Raw genomic sequence first — 24617 nt, forward strand, 5'->3', positions numbered from 1 at the left:
TGAGCACTGGCATCATAATGAACTTCCGCTTCATGCACAACCAAGGAGGAAGGTTATACAAACATAGAGTCACATGCCACGTGCTATGGTTGCTACTCTGCTCCCCAAAAGGATTAATGCCATCTGCGCTTAGACCAAACTATACGTTCGTTGGGTCACCTGCAAACTCCTCCCTGTACTTTCTCTCGATTTTTCTCCACTGCGACCCGTCAACGGGTACTCTCAGCTTTCAATATTTCTTACGGTCTTCTCCGTGCCATCACATCGCCTTCGCATGCACTTTGTTTTGGAACAAACGTTTCAACCGTCGTATTATAGGAGCATACTGCATCACCTTCGCAGGAATCTTCTTCCTGGGGTGCTCGCCCTCGACATCACCAGGGTCATCGCGGCTGTTCTTATAGCGCAATGCACCGCATACCGGGCACGCGTTCAAATCCTCGTACTCATCGCAGTAGAGGATGAAGTCATTAGGGCATGCATGTACTTCTGCACCTCTAAACCTAGAGGGCAGACAGCCTTCTTCGCTTCGTACGTACTCTCAGGCAACTCGTTGTCCTTTGGAAGCATATTCTTTATCATTACCAGCAACTTTCCAAATCCCTTGTCAGATAGACCATTCTCTGCCTTCCATTGCAGCAATTCCAGTGTGGTGCCCAGCTTTTTCTTGTCACCTTCGCAATTCGGGTACAACAATTTCTTGTGATCCTTTAACATGCGCTGCAACCTCTTCTTATCCTTTTCACTTGTGCAGTTTCTCTTTGCATCGGCAATGGCCCGACCTAGATCATCAGCGGGCTCATTTGATGCCTCTTCTTCAGCTTTTTCCCGCATGGCCGGCTCAGCTTCTTCCCCATTATTGTATCATCGTATTCAGGGAACCCATGGCCAGGATAGCTATCGTCATCCTCTTCTTCATTGTCTTCCATCATAACCCCTCTTTCTCCGTGCTTGGTCCAAACATTATAGTGGGGCATGAAACCGGACTCAAACAAGTGGACGTGAATGGTTCTTGAGTTAGAGTAATGGTGACCATTCTTACAGCCAGCACATGGTCAAGGCATAAACCCATCCGCCCGCTTGTTTGCCTGAGCCGCAATCAGAAAAGTATGCACGCCATCAATGAACTGGGGAGAGCATCGATCATCGTACATCCATTGTCGGCGCATCTTCATTACACACCACCGAATAGACCAAATTAATACAAGTTCATACATAAAGTTCATATACAACACTTAAATGCAACATACAAATAACTCTCTAGCTAAAGAATTTAAATGCAACAACAAATGCGATCAAGATTGCAACTAAGGTAACAATTGATCCAACAGCATAATGATACCAAGCCACACTATCAATGGCATATTTTCTAATCTTTCTAATCTTCAACCGCATTTTCTCCATCTTGATCTTGTGATCATCGACGACATCGGCAACATGCAACTCCAATTCCATCTTCTCCCCCTCAATTCTTTTCAATTTTTCTTTCAAATACTCGTTTTCTCTTTCAACTAAATTTAACCTCTCGACAATGGGGTCGGTTGGAATTTCCGGTTCACATACCTCCTAGAGAAAAATATCTATGTCAACTTGATGGGCACAATTTGTCATAAACACGAAATGCAACAAATAGTTTTAAAAGAGAATATACCACATCTAAATCATAACACGGACGAGGGCCGACGGGGACGGATATCAAAACCATGGCACTATGTATAACAAACAACGTACGGGTAAGATAATTATACAAGTAACTATATATCTAAATCACACAAACATGATTTTTTATATAAAAAAGATAAGAACAAGAGGCTCACCACAAGTGGTGCCGGCGACGGGTCGGTGCGGACGATCGACTGTGGTTACGACGGAGACGGGAAGGCACTAAGTAAACCACACCTACATATGCAAACTAAGAGTGATTTTAAGCTCAAATTGCATATAAATCAAATATACTACCGCATATAATTCCTCCCAAATTACTAAAACCCATAAATTAATCACTATATAAAGCATTGCAAGAGCTAATCTAGCAATGAGAGATGAAAGGACAAAGTTGCTAACCTTTGTGATCACCTGAATGTATGGGGGCCTTCAAATCTTGACAAAATTTGGGAAAAATGTGTGATGAGCTCGAGGGGATAAGAGGAAGAACAGAGAGGAGGAGAGGAGAAAGGGGGGAGAACAGAGCAAGTTGGACGAAGGGTTTATATGCAGGACGACCTATAGTACCGGTTCGTGGCAAGAACCGGTACTAAAGGTGTTGGACAGGCCCCAGTCTGACAACATCCTGCCACCACGCCCTTTGGCACGAACCGGTGCTAAAGGTTCCGCACGAGCCGGTAATAAAGGGAGCGGCTCGCCTAACCGTTGGAACCGGCACTAATGGTCACTTTAGTGCCAGCTCAATTTCAAACCGGGACTAATGAGCTGCACATTAGACCCTTTTTCTACTAGTAATTTATTTCAAACTTTTCGATGATGTTTGTTTTATGAGAGTAGATGTTTTTGTCAACTAGGAGTGATGACTGTGTTAATATGAAGATGCTTATAGGAACTAAATATGCAGGCGTACATTCATAGGGACAAGTATATATACTAGTACTCCCTTCGTCCTTCAAAGAGTGTACTTCCAACTTTTTTAAAACCAACATTTATGTCATCAAATTAATAGCATTAGACTAATGATAAAATATATTTTCATCATATACATATTTAGGTTCACAAACATTGATATATTTTTGCACAAACTCGGTCAAATTTTGAGATAGTTTAACACTTCAATAAAGTGAGGAGTACACTCTTTAAAGGACGAAAGGAATACGTTTGTATGAGTGTTTGCGGTCAGTGTTAAATAAAATAGCATCATCCATCAAACCAACCACTTGGGCCTCTCACGAAAGCACAACTGTGCCTCTTCCGGAAAAAAAACAGAAAACACATTTTTTTTCGTTTCCGAGAGACATGGTCGTGCCACTCGCAGAAGAGAAAAATATATTTTTTTTCCGCTTCCGAGAGGCATGGTTGTGCCTCTCACAAAAGCAAAATCATACCTCTCGCGGAAAAAAACGCATTTTCACGCAAAAAGGTGAAAAAATATTGTCCAAAAGCTAAGGAAAACCGATAGAGAACAAAAACAAACTGAGTAATAAATTTAGGATGGCAATCGTCATAGCGTACTGATCAATCAATTTGAGAACCATTTAATGAGACGCATGTCGCTGTTTGGCCCTCTCCCGCCCTACTTTCTCCATGTGGATTATCTGTGCAATTATCCCATTCCGACCCAGACCCCTTGACCTTATATGTGTATAAATGGCAGCCCAGGGCTGAACAAGGGACACCATCCATCGCCGGAAGCTAGCTAGGTCGGTTAAGGCCGGCTACAGTGGGGGTAACATCACTAGTAACATCACACTTTTCAAGATAATTTTGCTTATGTGGCACATATTTAATAATGAGAGAGGTGATGGTGATAACTTAGCTTGTTATTGTAACATCACACATATCAAGACAATATGAGTCCATAGGCTAATAAATGAACCATGACATGACACCACACATATGTTACTACCCACTATGGATGTAGTAACATAGCCTAGTAAAATGTGATGTTACTAGTCTAAGTTACTTCCAATTGTGAGTAATTTAAGAAGTGTGAGGTCGGAAGGACTTAGGGTTAGAGTATAGGGTTTAGGGTTAATGGTTTAGGGTTTAGGGAGTAAACCCCCCTCTGGTTAAACGAGCCCACCCAAGCTATTAGAGCCCAGGCCCAGCTACCTGGCTAAGCGAGCGAGACAGCCGGCCGGAAAGCCCAAGCCCAGCCAGTAACTCACTGGCTAGTCTGCTCGCCCAACCCCTTCCTGGGCATAGTTGTTACACGTTTGTAGGATCATGGGCATAGTTGACCCATGATTACCACGTTTTAGTTGCCACATATATTAAAATTGAATTGACCATACATTTCCTGTTGTTTGCAGTCTGGTGGACAAAATTCTCAAGCTGATTATATATCAATCCTGAACGGCTTCCGCAATTTACTTTGATTGGGAATAGTAACATGTAGGCTATTACTCCAGTCCAGAAACCCATGGTACGTTCCCTTACTGTTGCAAACTTGCAATTAGTAGTAAATGTAGAATCGAGAACGTTCCTTTTCAAAATGACAAGCAATTTAGACTGGGATACAAATAAGATATAGATGATCCTCCCATATTCCGTACTTCTATTCATTTTGGCCAAAATGACAATTATCTTTGACCTGATGGGAAGTATTTGCAGCAGTAATAATAATATAGTCTTTTGGTACTTGTAGGCAGGAATTTTTCTGGTTCCGCTTATCCCGATTTTTAAATCATCCGTGGTAGAGAAATAGAGATGCCTCCCCCTCCCGCTCCCCCTCTCGCTCCCACGACGCCACACCTCCCCCTCGCCATAGCCGCCGCCACCATAGATCTGCCCCTGCGACATGCCTCCACGACGGCGAGGGGTGCTCGCGCTAGCTGCACCCACGCCTCCCCCACCTCAGCAGCTTCTCATGGCATCCGGAACCGCGGGGTGGGCGCAGCACGCGACCAGGATCCGAAACTCTATCGAGTGGATCCGGTGCGTGCAGGAGTGGAAGATGGCGAACCGGACGGTGGCGGAGGCAACCATACCGGAGATGAGATCTGCGGCCGTGAGGGTCGCCGAGATCCAACGAGGAAGGGCGGATGTGGAGCAAAGGAAGCTAGCACGGAGAATCCTCGAGGAGGCCACGCTGCAGGAGAGGGCAAGGATGCCCCCGTTTCCGTCCTCCCCGCCGGCCAAATTCGTGATTTGGGCGAGGGCGGAAGCAAAATCGACAGAGCCGCGGCGAGCCCTCCGATGGGAGTGCATCCTCGGCGTGATTCCGCCGAGCGCCTGAGGATCTCTAAGGCTGGGGTGGACCTACTACCTCGCCGTAGATCGCTGGAACCGCCATGGTTTGGAGAACGCGGAGTGGTTAAGCCAGGAAATCGTTCAAGCGCTGACAAAGGGATTTGTATCCCAAAAGGGCAGGTTATGCAGGAATTTTGTTCTTTTTGGGCCTAGCCCAGTAGCAGTTTCAGAAATTCCTAATAAATCCTAGAGGCCCACGCAGCCCATTTGTGCAAGGCAAGAGGTGGAACTAAAGTTTAGTCCCACATTGCTAGTTTAGAGGGAGTTGGACCTCTTTATAAGGGAGGCTCCTTCCCCACTTGTATGAGCATGAGAACAAGAGGGACATCCACGCGCGCTCCTCCTCCGCCGCCCGCCACGCCTCGCCTCGCCTCGCCTCGCCGAGCCGATGTCTAAATTTTTGCCACGCACTACGGGTATACGAAAGGTCACTCGGGTCACTCGGGAGATGGAAAGTTTCACCCTTCGGCTGCTGTCTGTTCGTTTCATCTCCCTCGGTCCCTTCAGCTCTCGGCGCTGCCCTCTCGCCTCCTACTCTTGCGCCTATAAAAGGGAGGTCGCTCCTCTCAGCAAGACGCACCAGAACTACTTCTTCCTCTCGCCACCGGTTCCTGAGCACTGCGTTGCTGCTACGATCTTCTCCATCCCGGCTTGCGGCGTGCACCGCAGGTCGGGACAGTAGGCCTCTGAAACCGCACTCTTTGAGTCCTGTACGGGAGAAGGGTGATAAGGCTTTTGGGGAGCGCTCTGCGCGACTACTGGCTGCTTCATCACGGACGATCCTGTCGCCGACGACTACTTCCCCGACGACGACTTCTTCCCCGACGTCCACGACCTCCTCGACGACATGGCAGGCGACGACACCGACCCCAAGTCCAGCGCTCCTGCTGTTGCTGTGCCGTACGTGTTCTTCTCCTTTCTGTTAAAAGTCCTGCTACAGTTCTTAGCTCTAGTTTCTGTCCTACGTATGTTAGGTTCTATGTCGTATAAGCAACTTCATCTAGTGACTGTTCTAGATGTGTTTACCTCAAGTTCATATATGCAGACGATGTTTACCTTCTCTCTGTCAGATTGCATGACTTGCTTTATATTTGCTATTTTAGTCATGTTCTATCTACTATTTCTGTTAATAAAATCATTCAATAAATTGCTCATATTTCCAACAATCCAAAAACCTTATTATAGGCAATTTACCTCGAATGGTTTTGCTGCTTCCATGAGACCTCCTATGTTTGAGGGTATCCACTATAAGAGGTGGAGCGTGAGAGCAGTCTTATGGTTTCAAACCATGAGTTGCTATGACGCCACTCTTGGCAAACCTGAAGGAGAGCAAGATGCCCAACAGGCACAAGCTTTTCAGAAAATGGATACCTTGTTTAAGGCTGCTCTCTTGAGTGTTCTTGGTGAGAACATAGTTGATGCTTATGCGTCAATTGACAATGGAAAAGATATGTGGGACGCACTCGAGGCCAAGTTTGGGGTCTCGGATGCCGGCACTGAGCTGTACATCATGGAGCAATTCTATGATTACAGGATGACTGAAGAGCGCTCCGTGGTTGAGCAGGCTCACGAGATACAGTCATTTGCTAGAGAACTTGAGCACTTCAATTGTATCCTACCGGACAAGTTTGTTGCCGGGGGTATCATCACTAAGCTTCCTCCTTCATGGAGGAACTTTGCTACCTTACTGAAGCATAAGAGACAGGAGTTTTCCGTTCCGGATCTCATTGGCACTCTTGATGTGGAAGAAAAGGCGAGAGCAAAGGACACACGTGCTCGAGGTATTGAGGGAGGATCTAGTGCCAATATGGTATAGAAGAAAAACTTCCAGTCCCACAAGTTCAAGAACAAGGGCAAGTTTGATGGTAAAGGAAAGTTTGATGGGAAGAACAAGGTTGTGCAGCACACGAACTTCAAGAAGAAGAATGACAAGAAGAAAGGTGCTTGTCATGTGTGTGGAGATCCTGATCATTGGGCTCCTAGTTGCCCCAATCGCTATGACAAGCGTCATCCTGGGAAAGGCGGCAAGACCGCTAATGTTGTTATCGGAGACATTGACATGAAGGATGCTGGGTATGGTATATTTCCCACTATTCTTTCAGTATGTCATTCTCCTGATTGGTTGATTGACATGGGTGCTAATGTGCATGTATGCGGTGATATTTCCATGTTTTCGTCTTATCAGACCGCAGGGACTTCAACCGTGCTGATGGGCAACGGTTCAAGTGCTTCTGTTCGTGGTGTTGGCACGGTCGGTCTGAAGTTTACTTCGGGGAAGATCGTGCGGCTGAAGAACGTGCATTATGTCCCCTCTGTCAATAAAAATCTTGTTAGCGGATCTCTTCTGTGTAGAGATGACTATAAGCTTGTCTTCGAGTCGAATAAATTTGTAATATCCAAGTATGGAACCTTTGTTGGTAAAGGCTATGAGTCAGGAGGCCTGTTTCGTTTATCCTTATCAGACGTTTGCAATAAAGTTGTTAATCATATTTGCAACAATAGTGAATCAAATGTGTGGCATTCACGACTTTGTCATGTTAACTTTGGTTGCATGTCGCGACTAGCGAAGTTGAACTTAATCCCTAGTTTCACCACCGTTAAGGGATCTAAGTGTCAAGTGTGTGTGCAAGCTAAGCAACCTCGTAAATCTCATGTGACTACGGAGACGAGAAATCTTGCACCACTAGAACTTATACATTCAGATCTATGTGAAATGAATGGTGTTTTGACAAAAGGTGGAAAGAAATATTTCATGACGTTAATTGACGACTGCACTAGATACTGCTGTGTGTATCTTCTGAAATCTAAGGATGAGGCTTTGAACTTTTTCAAGATCTATAAAGCTGAAGTGGAAAACCAACTTGATCGGAAAATCAAGAGGCTTAGGTCCGACCGTGGCGGAGAGTATTTTTCCAATGAATTTGATGCTTTTTGTGCGGAACATGGTATAATCCATGAGAGGACGCCTCCCTACTCACCTCAGTCAAATGGGGTGGCCGAAAGAAAGAACCGTACTCTAACTGATTTGGTTAACGCCATGTTAGACACATCGGGTCTCTCCAAGGCATGGTGGGGGGAGGCGATATTGACAGCATGTCATGTCCTAAATCGAGTTCCCACAAAGAACAAAGAGATAACTCCATTCGAGGAATGGGAGAAGAAAAGGTTAAAACTCTCTTATCTGTGAACATGGGGTTGTTTGGCGAAAGTCAATGTTCCAATTCCAAAGAAGCGGAAACTTGGACCAAAGACTGTGGATTGTGTTTTCTTGGGATATGCTTTTCATAGCATTGGCTATAGATTCTTGGTTGTAAAATCTGAGGTACCTGACATGCATGTCGGTACGATCATGGAGTCGAATGATGCGACTTTCTTTGAAGATATCTTTCCCATGAAGGATATGGCTACCTCATCTAATCAGGAGATGCCTAGTTCATCGAATCAGGAACCAGTTACAATTACCGAACCTGCCATTTCCATGGAACACTTTGAAAGTCCTGTGGAGGAGAACAATGAAGTTCCTATTAGGAGCAAGAGACAAAGGACTGCAAAGTCCTTTGGTGATGATTTTCTTGTGTATCTCATAGATGACACTCCCAGTTCTATTTCAGAGGCCTATGCATCTGAAGATGCTGACTACTGGAAGGAAGCAGTTCGTAGCGAGATGGATTCCATCTTGGCGAATGAAACTTGGGAGATAACTGATCGTCCTTATGGGTGCAAACCTATAGGATGCAAATGGGTATTCAAGAAGAAGCTTAGGCCTGATGGTACTATTGAAAAGTACAAGGCTCGGCTCGTGGCTAAGGGTTATACCCAAAAGGAAGGTGAAGATTTCTTTGACACTTACTCACCTGTGGCTCGACTGACCACTATTCAAGTTCTACTTTCACTAGCTGCCTCACATGGTCTTCTCGTTCATCAAATGGATGTTAAGACTGCTTTCCTGAATGGAGAGTTGGATGAGGAAATTTATATGGAACAACCAGATGGGTTTGTAATAGATGGTCAGGAAGGGAAAGTGTGCAAGTTGCTGAAGTCTTTGTACGGACTCAAGCAAGCACCCAAACAGTGGCATGAGAAGTTCGAAAGAACTTTAACAGCTGCAGGATTTGTTGTGAACGAAGCTGACAAATGTGTGTACTATCGCCATGGTGGGGGCGAGGGAGTTATGCTTTGCTTGTATGTTGATGACATACTGATTTTCGGAACAAATCTGAATGTTATTAAGGAGGTCAAGGATTTCCTATCTCGCTATTTTGAGATGAAGGATTTAGGAGTGGCTGATGTCATTCTGAACATCAAGTTGTTGAGAGATGATGATGGTGGGATTACATTGCTTCAATCTCACTATGTGGAAAAGATCTTGAGTCGCTTTGGCTATAGTGACTGCAAGCCCTCTCCAACACCATATGATGCTAGTGTGCTGCTTCGAAAGAATCAAAGAATTGCTAGAGATCAATTGAAGTATTCTCAGATTATTGGCTCGCTTATGTACTTAGCCAGTGCTACAAGACCTGACATCTCTTTTGCTGTTAGCAAGCTGAGCCGGTTTGTCTCAAAACCGGGAGATGTGCATTGGAAAGCTCTAGAGAGAGTTTTGCGTTATTTGAAAGGCACTGTAAATTATGGAATTCACTACACTGGGCACCCAAAGGTGCTTGAAGGGTATAGTGACTCAAACTGGATCTCAGATGTTGATGAGATAAAGGCCATGAGCGGATATGTATTCACTCATGGAGGTGGCGCTGTTTCTTGGAAGTCTTGCAAGCAGACCATCTTAACGAGGTCAACTATGGAAGCAGAACTCACAACACTAGATACAGCTACGGTCGAAGCAGATTGGCTTCGCCGGCTCTTGAATGACTTGCCGGTTGTTGAGAAACCTGTACCGGGTATCCTTATGAACTGTGACAATCAAACTGTGATCACGAAAGTGAACAGCTCTAAGGATAACATGAAGTCATCAAGACATGTTCAGAGAAGGTTAAAGTCTGTCAGGAAAATGAGAAACTCTGGAGTTATTGCATTGGATTATATCCAAACGTCTAAAAATCTGGCAGATCCTTTCACTAAGGGTCTATCACGTAATGTGATAGATAATGCATCGAGGGAGATGGGTATGAGACCCACAATATGAGTTGTTCACAGTGGTAACCTATTCTTTGTGATCGGAGATCCCGTGAATTAGATGTGGAAGACAAGTTGTTGCTCAACTGGGAGGAGAGTATCCTTACTATTAAAATACCACTCCATGAAGATGCAATACTCTCCTAATCTGCATGGCAGGATGATGTATATCTTAATGTGTTCTAAGTGGCTCTTTGAAGCAGAGATGTTGTCCTACAGAACATCTTTTGAAGAACACACCTATATGAGTCTGATTGTCAAACGTCGCAATCTATGAGAGTAGGGTTCTCTCTAGTAAACTCATGAAAGGTCACGGAGTATGACGCATAAGCTCCACCCGCGGGGAAGACCCACGGTAGCCACGTATCGGTCAAGGCTTTGTGTGAAGCTAGATTCGCAGAAAACTTGCAGTTCAAGGTCCAGTCCACTGTTCAAGTTGCTTACTAGTGTAGCATAGAGTTCTAGGTGGAAGTTCAACTTAACAGTCTCCACTGCAGTACCGGTATATAAAACAGTGTTTTGGAACCAAAGGCAATTTTTTGTGTGCCTCTGCGATCTGGTGGGGGATTGCTGGAATTTTGTTCTTTTTGGGCCTAGCCCAGTAGCAGTTTCAGAAATTCCTAATAAATCCTAGAGGCCCACGCAGCCCATTTGTGCAAGGCAAGAGGTGAAACTAAAGTTTAGTCCCACATTGCTAGTTTAGAGGGAGTTGGACCTCTTTATAAGGGAGGCTCCTTCCCCACTTGTATGAGCATGAGAACAAGAGGGACATCCACGCGCGCTCCTCCTCCGCCGCCCGCCTCGCCACGCCACGCCACGCCTCGTCACGACGCGCCGCGCCGCGCCGCGCCGCGGGTTGCGGGAATGAGCCGAGCCGATGTCTAAATTTTTGCCACGCACTACGGGTATACGAAAGGTCACTCGGGAGATGGAAAGTTTTTGCTGTAGTGGAGATTAAATGCGAACGCTGCACCCTTCGGCTGCTGTCTGTTCATTTCATCTCCCTCGGTCCCTTCAGCTCCCGGCGCTGCCCTCTTGCGCCTATAAAAGGGAGGTCGCTCCTCTCAGCAAGACGCACCAGAACTACTTCTTCCTCTCGCCACCGGTTCCTGAGCACTGCGTATTGGGGAACGTAGCAGAAATTCAAAATTTTTCTACGTATCACCAAGATCTATCTATGGAGAAACCAGCAACGAGGGGAAGGAGAGTGCATCTACATACCCTTGTAGATCGCTAAGCGCAAGCGTTCAAGAGAACGGGGTTGATGGAGTCGTACTCGTCGTGATCCAAATCACCGATGATCCTAGCGCCGAACGGACGGCACCTCCGCGTTCAACACACGTACGGAGCAGCGACGTCTCCTCCTTCTTGATCCAGCAAGGGGGGAGGAGAGGTTGATGGAGATCCAACAGCACAACGGCGTGGTGGTGGAAGTAGCGGGATTCCAACAGGGCTTCACTAAGCGCTGCGGGAGGAGGGAGATGTGTCACGGGAGGGAGAGGGAGGCGCCAGGCCTTAGGTATGATTGCTCCTCCTTTTCCCCACTATATATAGGGCCAAGGGAGATGGGGAGGGCGCAGCCTTGCCCCTTCCTCCAAGGAAGGGTGCGGCCAAGGGTGGGGAGGAGTCCATCCTCCCCAAGGCACCTCGGAGGTGCCTTCCCCCTTTAGGACTCTCCCCTTTTTCTCTTCTCTTGGCGCATGGGCCTCTTGGGGCTGGTGCCCTTGGACCATGTAGGCCAAGGCGCACCCCCTACAGCCCATGTGGCCCCCCGGGGCAGGTGGCCCCACCCGGTGGACCCCCGGGACCCTTCCGGTGGTCTCGGTACAATACCGATGACCCCGAAACTTGTCCCGATGGCCGAAATAGCACTTCCTATATATAATTCTTTACCTCCGGACCATTCCGGAACTCCTCGTGACGTCCGGGATCTCATCCGGGACTCCGAACAACTTTCGGGTTACCGCATACTAATATCTCTATAACCCTAGCGTCACCGAACCTTAAGTGTGTAGACCCTACGGGTTCGGGAGACATGCAGACATGACCGAGATGACTCTCCGGTCAATAACCAACAGCGGGATCTGGATACCCATGTTGGCTCCCACATGTTCCACGATGATCTCATCGGATGAACCACGATGTCAAGGACTTAATCAATCCCGTATACAATTCCCTTTGTCTAGCGGTACGATACTTGCCCGAGCTTCGATCATCGGTATCCCGATACCTTGTTCAATCTCATTACCGGCAAGTCTGTTTACTCGTTCCGTAACACATCATCCCGTGATCAACCCCTTGGTCACATTGTGCACATTATGATGATGTCCTACCGAGTGGGCCCAGAGATACCTCTCCGTTTACACGGAGTGGCAAATCCCAGTCTCGATTCGTGCCAACCCAACAGACACTTTCGGAGATACCTGTAATGCACCTTTATAGCCACCCAGTTACGTTGTGACGTTTGGTACACCCAAAGCACTCCTACGGTATCCAGGAGTTGCACAATCTCATGGTCTAAGGAAATGATACTTGACATTAGAAAAGCTTTAGCATACGAACTACATGATCTTGTGCTAGGCTTAGGATTGGGTCTTTGTCCATCACATCATTCTCCTAATGATGTGATCCCGTTATCAATGACATCCAATGTCCATGGTCAGGAAACTGTAACCATCTATTGATCAACGAGCTAGTCAACTAGAGGCTTACTAGGGACATGGTGTTGTCTATGTATCCACACATGTATCTGAGTTTCCTATCAATACAATTCTAGCATGGATAATAAACGATTATCATGAACAAGGAAATATAATAATAACTAATTTATTATTGCCTCTAGGGCATATTTCCAACAGTCTCCCACTTGCACTAGAGTCAATAATCCAGTTCACATCGATATGTGATTGACACTCAAGGTCACATTCCCATGTGACTAACACCCAAAGAGTCTACTAGAGTCAATAATCTAGTTCACATTACCATGTGATTAACACTCGATGAGTTCTGGGTTTGATCATGTTATGCTTGTGAGAGAAGTTATAGTCAATGGGTCTGAACCTTTCAGATCCGTGTGTGCTTTACAAATCTCTATGGCATCTCCTAGATGTAGCTACCACGTTCTATTTGGAGCTATTCCAAATAACTGTTCTACTTGGAGCTATTCTAAATTGTTGCTCCATTATACATATCCGGTATCTCTACTCAGAGTTATCCGGATAGGTGTTAAGCTTGCATCGACGTAACCCTTTACGACGAACTCTTTTACCACCTCCATAATCGAGAAAATTCCTTAGTCCACTAGTTACTAAGGATAACTTTGACCGCTGTCCTGTGATCCATTCTTGGATCACTCTTGTACCCCTTGACTGACTCATGGCAAGGCACACTTCAGGTGCGGTACACAGCATAGCATAATGTAGAGCCTATGTCTTAAGCATAGGGGACGACCTTCGTCCTTTCTCTCTATTCTGCCGTGGTCGAGCTTTAAGTCTTAACTTCATACCTTACAACTCAGGCAAGAACTCCTTCTTTGACTGATCCATCTTGAACACCTTCAAGATCATGCCAAGGTATGTGCTCATTTGAAAGTACCATTAAGCGTTTTGATCTATCCTTATAGATCTTGATGCTCAATATTCAAATAGCTTAATCCAGGTTTTCTATTGAAAAACACTTTTCAAATAACCCTATATGCTTTCCAGAAATTCTACGTCATTTCTGATCCATAATATGTCAACAACATATACTCATCAGAAATTCTATAGTGCTCCCACTCACTTCTTTGGAAATACAAGTTTCTCATGAACTTTGTATAAACCCAAAATCTTTGATCATCTCATCAAAGCGCACATTCCAACTCCGAGATGCTTACTCCAGTCCTTAGAAGGATTGCTGGAGCTAGCATACCTTTTAGCATCCTTAGGATCGACAAAACCTTTTTGATTGTATCACATACAACCTTTCCTTACGAAAGTTGGTAAGGAAACTCGTTTTGACATCCATCTGCCAGATTTCATAAATGCAGCTTATGCTAACATGATTCCGACGGACTTAAGCATCGCTACGGATGAGAAAATCTCATCGCAGTCAACTCCTTGAACTTGTGAAAAAACTCTTCGCCACAAGTCAAGCTTCATAGATGGTGACATTACCGTCCACGTCCGTCTTCTTCTTAAAGATCCATTTATCTTAATGGCTTGCCGATCATTGGGCAAGTCCACCAAAGTCCATGCTTTGTTCTGATACATGGATCCTATCTCGGATTTCATGGTTTCTTAACCATTTGTCGGAATTTGGGCCCACCATCGCTTCTCCATAGCTCGTAGGTTCATTGTTGTCTAGCAACATGACCTTCAAGACAGGATTACTGTACCACTCTGAAGTAGTATGTATCCTTGTCACCCTACGAGGTTCGGTAGTGACTTGATCCGAAACTTCATGATCACTATCATAAGCTTCCACTTCAATTGGTGTAGGTGCCACAGGAACAACTTCATGTGCCCTGCCACACACTAGTTGAAGAGACGGTTCAATAACCTCATCAAGTCTCCACCATCCTCCCACTCAATTCTTTCGGGAGAAACTTTTCCTAGAGAAAGGACCCGATTCTAGAAACAATCACTTCTACTTCCGGATCTGAATTAGGAGGTATACCCAACTGTTTTGGGTGTCCAATGAAGATGCATTTGTCCGCTTTGAGTTCAAGCCTATCAGCCTGAAACTTTTTCACATAAGCATAGCAGCCCCAAACTTTTAAGAAATGACAGCTTAGGTTTCTCTAAACCATAGTTCATACGGTGTCATCTCATCGGAATTACGTGGTGCCCTATTTAAAGTGAATGTGGTTGTCTCTAATGCCTAACCCATAAACTATCGTGGTAATTCGATAAGAGACATCATGGTATGCATCATATCCAATAGGGTGCAACTATGATGTTCGGACACACCATCCCACTATGGTGTTCCAGGCTGTATTAGTTGTGAAACAATTTCCACAATGTCTTAATTTTGTGCCAAACTCGTAATTCAGATATTCATCTCTATGATCATATCATAGATCTTTTATCCTCTTGTCACGACGATCTTTCAACTTCACACTAAAATTACTTGAACCTTTCAATAATTCAGACTCGTGATTCATCAAGTAAATATACTCAACATCTACTCAAATCATCTGTGAAGTAAGAACATAACGATATCCACTACATGCCTCAACACTCATTGGACTGCACACATCAAAATGTATTACTTCCAACAAGTTGCTTTCTAGTTCCATTTTACTGAAAACAAGGCTTTCAGTCATCTTGCCCATGTGGTATGATTTGCATGTCTCAAGTGATTCAAAACCAAGTGAGTCCAAACGATCCATCTGTATAGAGTTTCACATGTCTCAATCCTTTCAAAAATGAGTGAGTCCAAAGATCCATCAACATGGAGCTTCTTCATGCGTTTTATACCGATATGACTTAACTGGCAGTGCCACAAGTAGGTGGTACTATCATTACTATCTTTTGGCATGAACATGTGTATCACTACGATCGAGATTCAATAAACCATTCATTTCAGGTGTAAGACCATTTGAATGTATTATTCAAATAAACAAAGTAACCATTATTCTCTTTAAATGAATAACATATTGCGATAGACATAATCCAATCATGTCTATGCTCAACGCAAACACCAAATAACAATTATTTAGGTTTTAATACCAATCTCGATGGTAGAGGGAGCGTGCGATGCTTGATCATATCAACCCTGGAAACACTTCCATCATATATCGTCAGCTCACCTTTAGCTAGTCTCCGTTTATTCCGTAGCTTTTATTTCGAGTTACTAATACTTAGCAACCGAACCGGTATCTAATACCCTGGTGCTACTAGGAGTACTAGTAAAGTACACATCAACACAATGTATATCCAATATACTTCTATCGACCTTGCCAGCCTTCTAATCTACCAAGTATTGTTGGGTTACGTAGTAATTTCAAAAAATTTCCTACGTACACGCAAGATCATGTGATGCATAGCAACGAGAGGGGAGAGTGTTGTCTACATACCCTTGTAGACCGTAAGCGGAAGCGTTAGCACAACGCGGTTGATGTAGTCGTACGTTTTCACGGCCTGACCGATCAAGCACCGAAACTACGGCACCTCCGAGTTCTAGCACACGTTCAGCTCGATGACGTCCCTCGAACTCCGATCCAGCCGAGTGTCGAGGGAGAGTTCCGTCAGCACGACGGCGTGGTGACGATCTTGATGTTCTACCGTCGCAGGGCTTCGCCTAAGCACCGCTACGATATTATCGAGGTGGACTATGGTGGAGGGGGGCACCGCACACGGCTAAGAGATCCAAGGGATCAATTGTTGTGTCTTTGGTGCTAGCCCTGCCCCTCTATTTATATGTTGAGCCCCGGGGTCGAAACTTGGAGCAAAAGCCTCCTCAAATTCGGTTTTGCCCGAAAGGCAAGAGTCCCACTCGGACTCCAGGACCAAACGCCACAATCCTTGGCGTCTGGCCCAGACGCCATGGGCCTCGGCGTCTGGCCCAGGGCCAGACGCCAGGGTCTCCGGCGTTTGGCCCCCTGGCCTCCGCAAAACTCCTTTTTGCACCGATCTAAAGCCTCATGGGCTTGACCCCTTGGCCTAACCATATCATCCAATATATGAATCTTTACGTCTCGACCATTTCGAGACTCCTCGTCATGTCCCCGATCTCATCCGGGACTCCGAACTCCTTCGGTTCATCAAAACATGTAAACTCATAATATAACTGTCATCGTAACCTTAAGCGTGCGGACCCTACGGGTTCGAGAACAATGTAGACATGACCGAGACACGTCTCCGGTCAATAACCAATAGCGGGACCTGGATGCCCATATTGGCTCCTACATATTCTACGAAGATCTTTATCGGTCAGACCGCATAACAACATACTCTGTTCCCTTTGTCATCGGTATGTTACTTGCCCGAGATTCGATCGTCGGTATCCAATACCTAGTTCAATCTCGTTACTGGCAAGTCTCTTTACTCGTTCCGTAATACATCATCTCACAACTAACATATTAGTTGCAGTGCTTGCAAGGTTTATGTGATGTGCATTACTGAGAGGGCCCAGAGATACCTCTCCGTCAATCGGAGTGACAAATCCTAATCTCGAAATACGCCAACCCAACATCTACTTTTGGAGACACCTGTAATGCTCCTTTATAATCACCCAGTTACGTTGTGACGTTTGGTAGCACCCAAAGTGTTCCTCCGGCAAACGGGAGTTGCATAATCTCATAGTCATAGGAACATGTATAAGTCATGAAGAAAGCAATAGCAACATACTAAACGATCAGGTGCTAAGCTAATGGAATGGGTCATGTCAATCAGATCATTCAACTAATGATGTGATCTCGTTACTCAAATAACAACTCATGGTTCATGGTCAGGAAACATAACCATCTTTGATTAACGAGCTAGTCAAGTAGAGGCATACTAGTGACACTCTAGTTGTCTATGTATTCACACATGTATTATGTTTCTGGTTAATACAATTCTAGCATGAATAATAAACATTCATCATGAAATAAGGAAATAAATAATAACTTTATTATTGCCTCTAGGGCATATTTCCTTCAGTCTCCCACTTGCACTAGAGTCAATAATCTAGATCACATCACCATGTGATTAACATCGATAGTTCACATCATCATGTGATTAACACCCATAGTTCACATCGTCATGTGACCAACACCCAAAGGGTTTACTAGATTTGGTAATCTAGTTCACATCGCTATGTGATTAACACCCAAAGAGTACTAAGGTGTGATCATGTTTTGCTTGTGAGAGAATCTTAGTCAACGGGCCTGCCAAATTCAGATCCGTATGTATTTTGCAAAATTCTATGTCTACAATGCTCTGCACGGAGCTACTCTAGCTAATTGCTCCCACTTTCAATATGTATCCAGATTGAGACTTAGAATCATCTGGATCAGTGTCAAAAACTTGCATCGACGTAACCGTTTATGACGAACCCTTTTGTCACGTCCATAATCGAGAAACATATCCTTATTTTACTAAGGATACTTCTGACCGCTGTCTAGTGATCTACTCCTAGATCACTATTGTACTCCCTTGCCAAATCAGTGCAGGGTATACAATAGATCTGGTATACAACATGACATACTTTATAGAACCTATGGCCAAGGCATAGGGAATGACTTTCATTCTCTTTCTATTTTTTTTGCCGTGGTCGGGCTTTGAGTCTTACTCAACTTCACACCTTGTAACACAGGCAAGAACTCTTTCTTTGACTGTTCCATTTTGAACTACTTCAGAATCTTGTCAAGGTATGTACTCACTGAAAAAACTTATCAAGCGTCTTGATCTATCTCTATAGATCTTGAAACTCAATATGTAAGCAGCTTCACCGAAGTCTTTCTTTGAAAAACTCCTTTCAAACACTCCTTTTATGCTTTACAGAATAATTCTACATTATTTCCGATCAACAATATGTCATTCACATATACTTATCAGAAATGTTGTAGAGCTCCCACTCACTTTCTTGTAAATACAGGCTTCTGAAAGTCTGTATAAAACCAAATGCTTTGATCACACTATCAAAACATTTATTCCAACTCCGAGAGGCTTGCACCAGTCCATAAATGGATCGCTGGAGCTTGCACACTTTGTTAGCTCCCTTTGGATCGACAAAACCTTCCGGTTGCATCATATACAACTCTTCTTCCAGAAATCCATTCAGGAATGCAGTTTTGACATCCATCTGCCAATAATCATAAGATGCGGCAATTGCTAACATGATTCGGACGGACTTAAGCATCGCTATGGGTGAGAAGGTCTCATCGTAGTCAATCCCTTGAACTTGCCGAAAACCTTTTGCGACAAGTCGAGCTTTGTAGACAGTAACATTACCATCAGCGTCAGTCTTCTTCTTAAAGATCCATTTATTCTCAATTGCTTGCCGATCATCGGGCAAGTCAACCAAAGTCCATACTTTGTTCTCATACATGGATCCCATCTCAGATTTCATGGCTTCAAGCCACTTTGCGGAATCTGGGCTTATCATCGCTTCTTCATAGTTCGTAGGTTTCATCATGATCTAGTAGCATGACTTTCAGAATAGGATTACCGTACCACTCTGGCGCGGATCTTACTCTGGTTGATCTACGAGGTTCAGTAGTATCTTGTTCTGAAGTTTCATGATCATCATCATTAGCTTCCTCACTAACTGGTGTAGGTGTCACAAAAACAGTTTTCTGTGATGTACTACTTTCCAATAAGGGAGCAGGTACAGTTACCTCATCAAGTTCTACTTTCCTCCCACTCACTTCTTTCAAGAGAAACCCCTTCTCCAGAAAGTTTCCGAATTTAGCAAAAAAAGTCTTGCCTTCGGATCTGTGGTAGAAGGTGTATCCAATAGTTTCCTCTGGATATCCTATGAAGACGCACTTCTCCGATTTGAGTTTGAGCTTATCAGGATGAAATTTTTTCATATAAGCATTGCAACCCCAAACTTTAAGAAACGACAGCTTAGGTTTCTTGCCAAACCATAGCTCATATGGTGTCGCCTCAACGGATTTAGATGGTGCCCTATTTAATGTGAATGTAGCTGTCTTTAATGCATAACCCCAAAACGATAGTGGTAGATCCGTAAGAGACATCATAGATTGCACTATATATCTAATAAAGTACGGTTATGACATTCGGACACACCATTATGCTGTGGTGTTCCATGTGGCATGAGTTTGTGAAACTATTCCACATTGTTTTAATTGAAGACCAAACTCGTAACTCAAATATTTGTCTCCGCGATCAGATCGTAGAAACTTTATTTTCTTGTCACGATGATTTTCCACTTCACTCTGAAATTCTTTGAACTGTTCAAATGTTTCAAACTTATGTTTCATCAAGTAGATATCCCCATATCTGCTCAAATCATCTGTGAAGGTCAGAAAATAATGATACCTGCTGCAAGTTTTAATATTCACCGGACCACATACATCAGTATGTATGATCTCCAACAAATCTGTTGCTTGCTTCATTGTTCCGGAGAACGGCGTTTTAGTCATCTTGCCCAAAAGGCATGGTTCGCAAGCATCAAGTGATTCATAATCAAGTGATTCCAAAATCCCATCAGCATGGAGTTTCTTCATGCGCTTTACACCAATATGACCTAAACGGCAGTGCTACAAATAAGTTGCACTATCATTATTAACTTTGCATCTTTTGGTTTCAATATTATGATTATGTGTATCACTACGATCGAGATCCAACGAACTATTTTCATTGGGTGTGTAACCATATAAGGTTTTATTCATGTAAACAGAACAACAATTTATTCTCTTACTTAAATGAATAACCGTAAAACATGATCAAATCATATTCATGCTCAACGCAAACACCAAATAACACTTATTCAGGTTCAACACTAATCCCGAAAGTATAGGGAGTGTGCGATGATGATCATATCAATCTTGGAACCACTTCCAACACACATCGTCACTTCACCCTTAACTAGTCTCTGTTTATTCTGCAACTCCCGTTTCGAGTTACTAATCTTAGCAACTGAACTAGTATCAAATACTGAGGGGTTGCCATAAACACTAGTAAAGTACACATCAATAACATGTATATAAAATATACTTATGTTCACTTTGCCATCCTTCTTATCTGCCAATCACTTGGGGTAGTTCCGCTTCCAGTGACCAGTCCCTTTGCAGTAGAAACACTTAGTCTCAGGCTTAGGACCAGACTTGGGCTTCTTCACTTGAGCAGCAACTTGCTTGCCATTCTATTTGAAGTTCCCCTTCTTCCCTCTGCCCTTTTCTTGAAACTAGTGGTCTTGTCTACCATCAACACTTGATGTTTTTCTCGATTTCTACCTTCGTCAATTTCCGCATTACGAAGAGCTTGGGAATTGTTTCCGTTATCCCTTGCATATCATAGTTCATCACGAAGTTCTACTAACTTGGTGTGACTAGAGAATTCTGTCAATCACTATCTTATCTGGAAGATTAACTCCCACTTGATTCAAGCGATTGTTGTACTCAGACAATCTGGGCACATGCTCACTAGTTGAGCAATTCTCCTCCATCTTTTAGCTATAGAACTTGTTGGAGACTACATATCTCTCAACTCGGGTATTTGCTTGAAATATTACCTTCAACTCCTGGAACATCTCATATGCTCCATGACGTTCAAAACGTCGTTGAAGTCCCGATTCTAAGCCATTAAGCATGGTGCACTAAACTATCAAGTAGTCATCATATTGAGCTAGCCAAACGTTCATAACGTCTGCATCTGCTCCTGCAATAGGTCCGTCACCTAGCGGTGCATCAAGGACATAATTCTTCTGTGCAGTAATGAGGATAAACCTCAGATCACGGATCCAATCCGCATCATTGCTACTAACATTTTTCAACATGATTTTCTCTAGGAACATATCAAAATAAACACAGGGAAGCAAAACCCGCGAGCTATTGATCTACAACATAATTTGCAAAATACTACCAGGACTAAGTTCATGATAAATTAAAGTTCAATTAATCATATTATTTAAGAACTCCCACTTAGATAGACATCCCTCTAATCCTCTAAGTGATTACGTGATCCAAATCAACTAAACCATGACCGATCATCACATGAGATGGAGTAGTTTTCAATGGTGAACATCGTTATGTTGATCATATCTACTATATGATTCACGCTCGACCTTTCGGTCTCCGTGTTCCGAGGCCATATCTGTATATGCTAGGCTCGTCAAGTTTAACCTGAGTATTCTGCGTGTGCAAAACTGGCTTGCACCCGTTGTAGATGGACGTAGAGCTTATCACACCCGATCATCACGTGGTGTCTGGGCACGACGAACTTTGGCAACGGTGCATACTCAGGGAGAACACTTCTTGATAATTTAGTGAGAGATCATCTTATAATGCTACCGTCAATCAAAGCAAGATAAGATGCATAAAAAGATAAACATCACATGCAATCAATATAAGTGATATGATATGGCCATCATCATCTTGTGCTTGTGATCTCCATCTCCAAAGCACCGTCATGATCACCATCGTCACCGGCGCGACACCTTGATCTCCATCGTAGCATCGTTGTCGTCTCGCCAATCTTATGCTTCCACGACTATCACTACCGTTTAGTAATAAAGTAAAGCATTACATCGCGATTGCATTGCATACAATAAAGCGACAACCATATGGCTCCTGCCAGTTGTCGATAACTTGGTTACAAAACATGATCATCTCATACAATAAAATTCAACATCATGCCTTGACCATATCACATCACAACATGCCCTGCAAAAACAAGTTAGACGTCCTCTACTTTGTTGTTGCATGTTTTACGTGGCTGCTACGGGCTTAAGTAAGAACCAATCTCACCTACGCATCAAAACCACAACGATAGTTTGTCAAATAGACTCCGTTTTAACCTTCTCAAGGACCGGGCGTAGCCATACTCGGTTCAACTAAAGTTGGAGAGACAGTCGCCCGCAAGCCATCTATGTGCAAAGCACGTCGGAGGAACCGGTCTCGCGTAAGCGTACGCGTAAGGTTGGTCTGGGTCGTCTCGTCCAACAATACCGCCGAACCAAAGTATGACATGCTGGTAGGCAGTATGACTTGTATCGTCCACAACTCACTTGTGTTCTACTCATGCATATAACATCAACATAAATAACCTAGGCTCGGATGCCACTGTTGGGTTACGTAGTAATTTCAAAAAAATTCCTACGTACACGCAAGATCATGTGATGCATAGCAACGAGAGGGGAGAGTGTTGTCTACATACCCTTGTAGACCGTAAGCGGAAGCGTTAGCACAACGCGGTTGATGTAGTCGTACGTTTTCACGGCCCGACCGATCAAGCACCGAAACTACGGCACCTCCGAGTTCTAGCACACGTTCAGCTCGATGACGTCCCTCGAACTCCGATCCAGCCGAGTGTCGAGGGAGAGTTCCGTCAGCACGACGGCGTGGTGACGATCTTGATGTTCTACCGTCGCAGGGCTTCGCCTAAGCACTGCTACGATATTATCGAGGTGGACTATGGTGGAGGGGGGCACCGCACACGGCTAAGAGATCCAAGGGATCAATTGTTGTGTCTTTGGTGCTAGCCCTGCCCCTCTATTTATATGTTGAGCCCCGGGGTCGAAACTTGGAGCAAAAGCCTCCTCAAAGTCGGTTTTGCCCGAAAGGCAAGAGTCCCACTCGGACTCCAGGACCAAACGCCACAATCCTTGGCATCTGGCCCAGACGCCATGGGCCTCGGCGTCTGGCCCAGGGCCAGACGCCAGGGTCTCCGGCGTTTGGCCCCCTGGCCTCCGCAAAACTCCTTTTTGCACCGATCTAAAGCCTCATGGGCTTGACCCCTTGGCCTAACCATATCATCCAATATATGAATCTTTACGTCTCGACCATTTCGAGACTCCTCGTCATGTCCCCGATCTCATCCGGGACTCCGAACTCCTTCGGTTCATCAAAACATGTAAACTCATAATATAACTGTCATCGTAACCTTAAGCGTGCGGACCCTACGGGTTCGAGAACAATGTAGACATGACCGAGACACGTCTCCGGTCAATAACCAATAGCGGGACCTGGATGCCCATATTGGCTCCTACATATTCTACGAAGATCTTTATCGGTCAGACCGCATAACAACATACTATGTTCCCTTTGTCATCGGTATGTTACTTGCCCGAGATTCGATCGTCGGTATCCAATACCTAGTTCAATCTCGTTACTGGCAAGTCTCTTTACTCGTTCCGTAATACATCATCTCACAACTAATATATTAGTTGCAGTGCTTGCAAGGTTTATGTGATGTGCATTACCGAGAGGGCCCAGAGATACCTCTTCGTCAATCGCAGTGACAAATCCTAATCTCGAAATACGCCAACCCAACATCTACTTTTGGAGACACCTGTAATGCTCCTTTATAATCACCCAGTTACGTTGTGACGTTTGGTAGCACCCAAAGTGTTCCTCCGACAAACGGGAGTTGCATAATCTCATAGTCATAGGAAAATGTATAAGTCATGAAGAAAGCAATAGCAACATACTAAACGATCAGGTGCTAAGCTAATGGAATGGGTCATGTCAATCAGATCATTCAACTAATGATGTGATCTCGTTACTCAAATAACAACTCATTGTTCATGGTCAGGAAACATAACCATCTTTGATTAACGAGCTAGTCAAGTAGAGGCATACTAGTGACACTCTGGTTGTCTATGTATTCACACATGTATTATGTTTCTGGTTAATACAATTCTAGCATGAATAATAAACATTCATCATGAAATAAGGAAATAAATAATAACTTTATTATTGCCTCTAGGGCATATTTCCTTCAAGTATCTAGGGTAATTCTGCTCCAGTGGTTGTTCCCCTTATCACAGAAGCACTTAGTCTCGGGTTTGGGTGCAACCTTGGGTTTCTTCACCAGAGCAGCAGCTGAATTGCCATTTCATGAAGTATCCCTTCTTGCCCTTGCCCTTCTTGAAACTAGTGGTTTCACCAACCATCAACAATTGATGCTCCTTCT

The sequence above is a fragment of the Triticum dicoccoides genome, chromosome 4B (genome assembly GCF_002162155.2).
Source record: "Triticum dicoccoides isolate Atlit2015 ecotype Zavitan chromosome 4B, WEW_v2.0, whole genome shotgun sequence".
NCBI classification, from domain to species: domain Eukaryota; kingdom Viridiplantae; phylum Streptophyta; class Magnoliopsida; order Poales; family Poaceae; genus Triticum; species Triticum dicoccoides.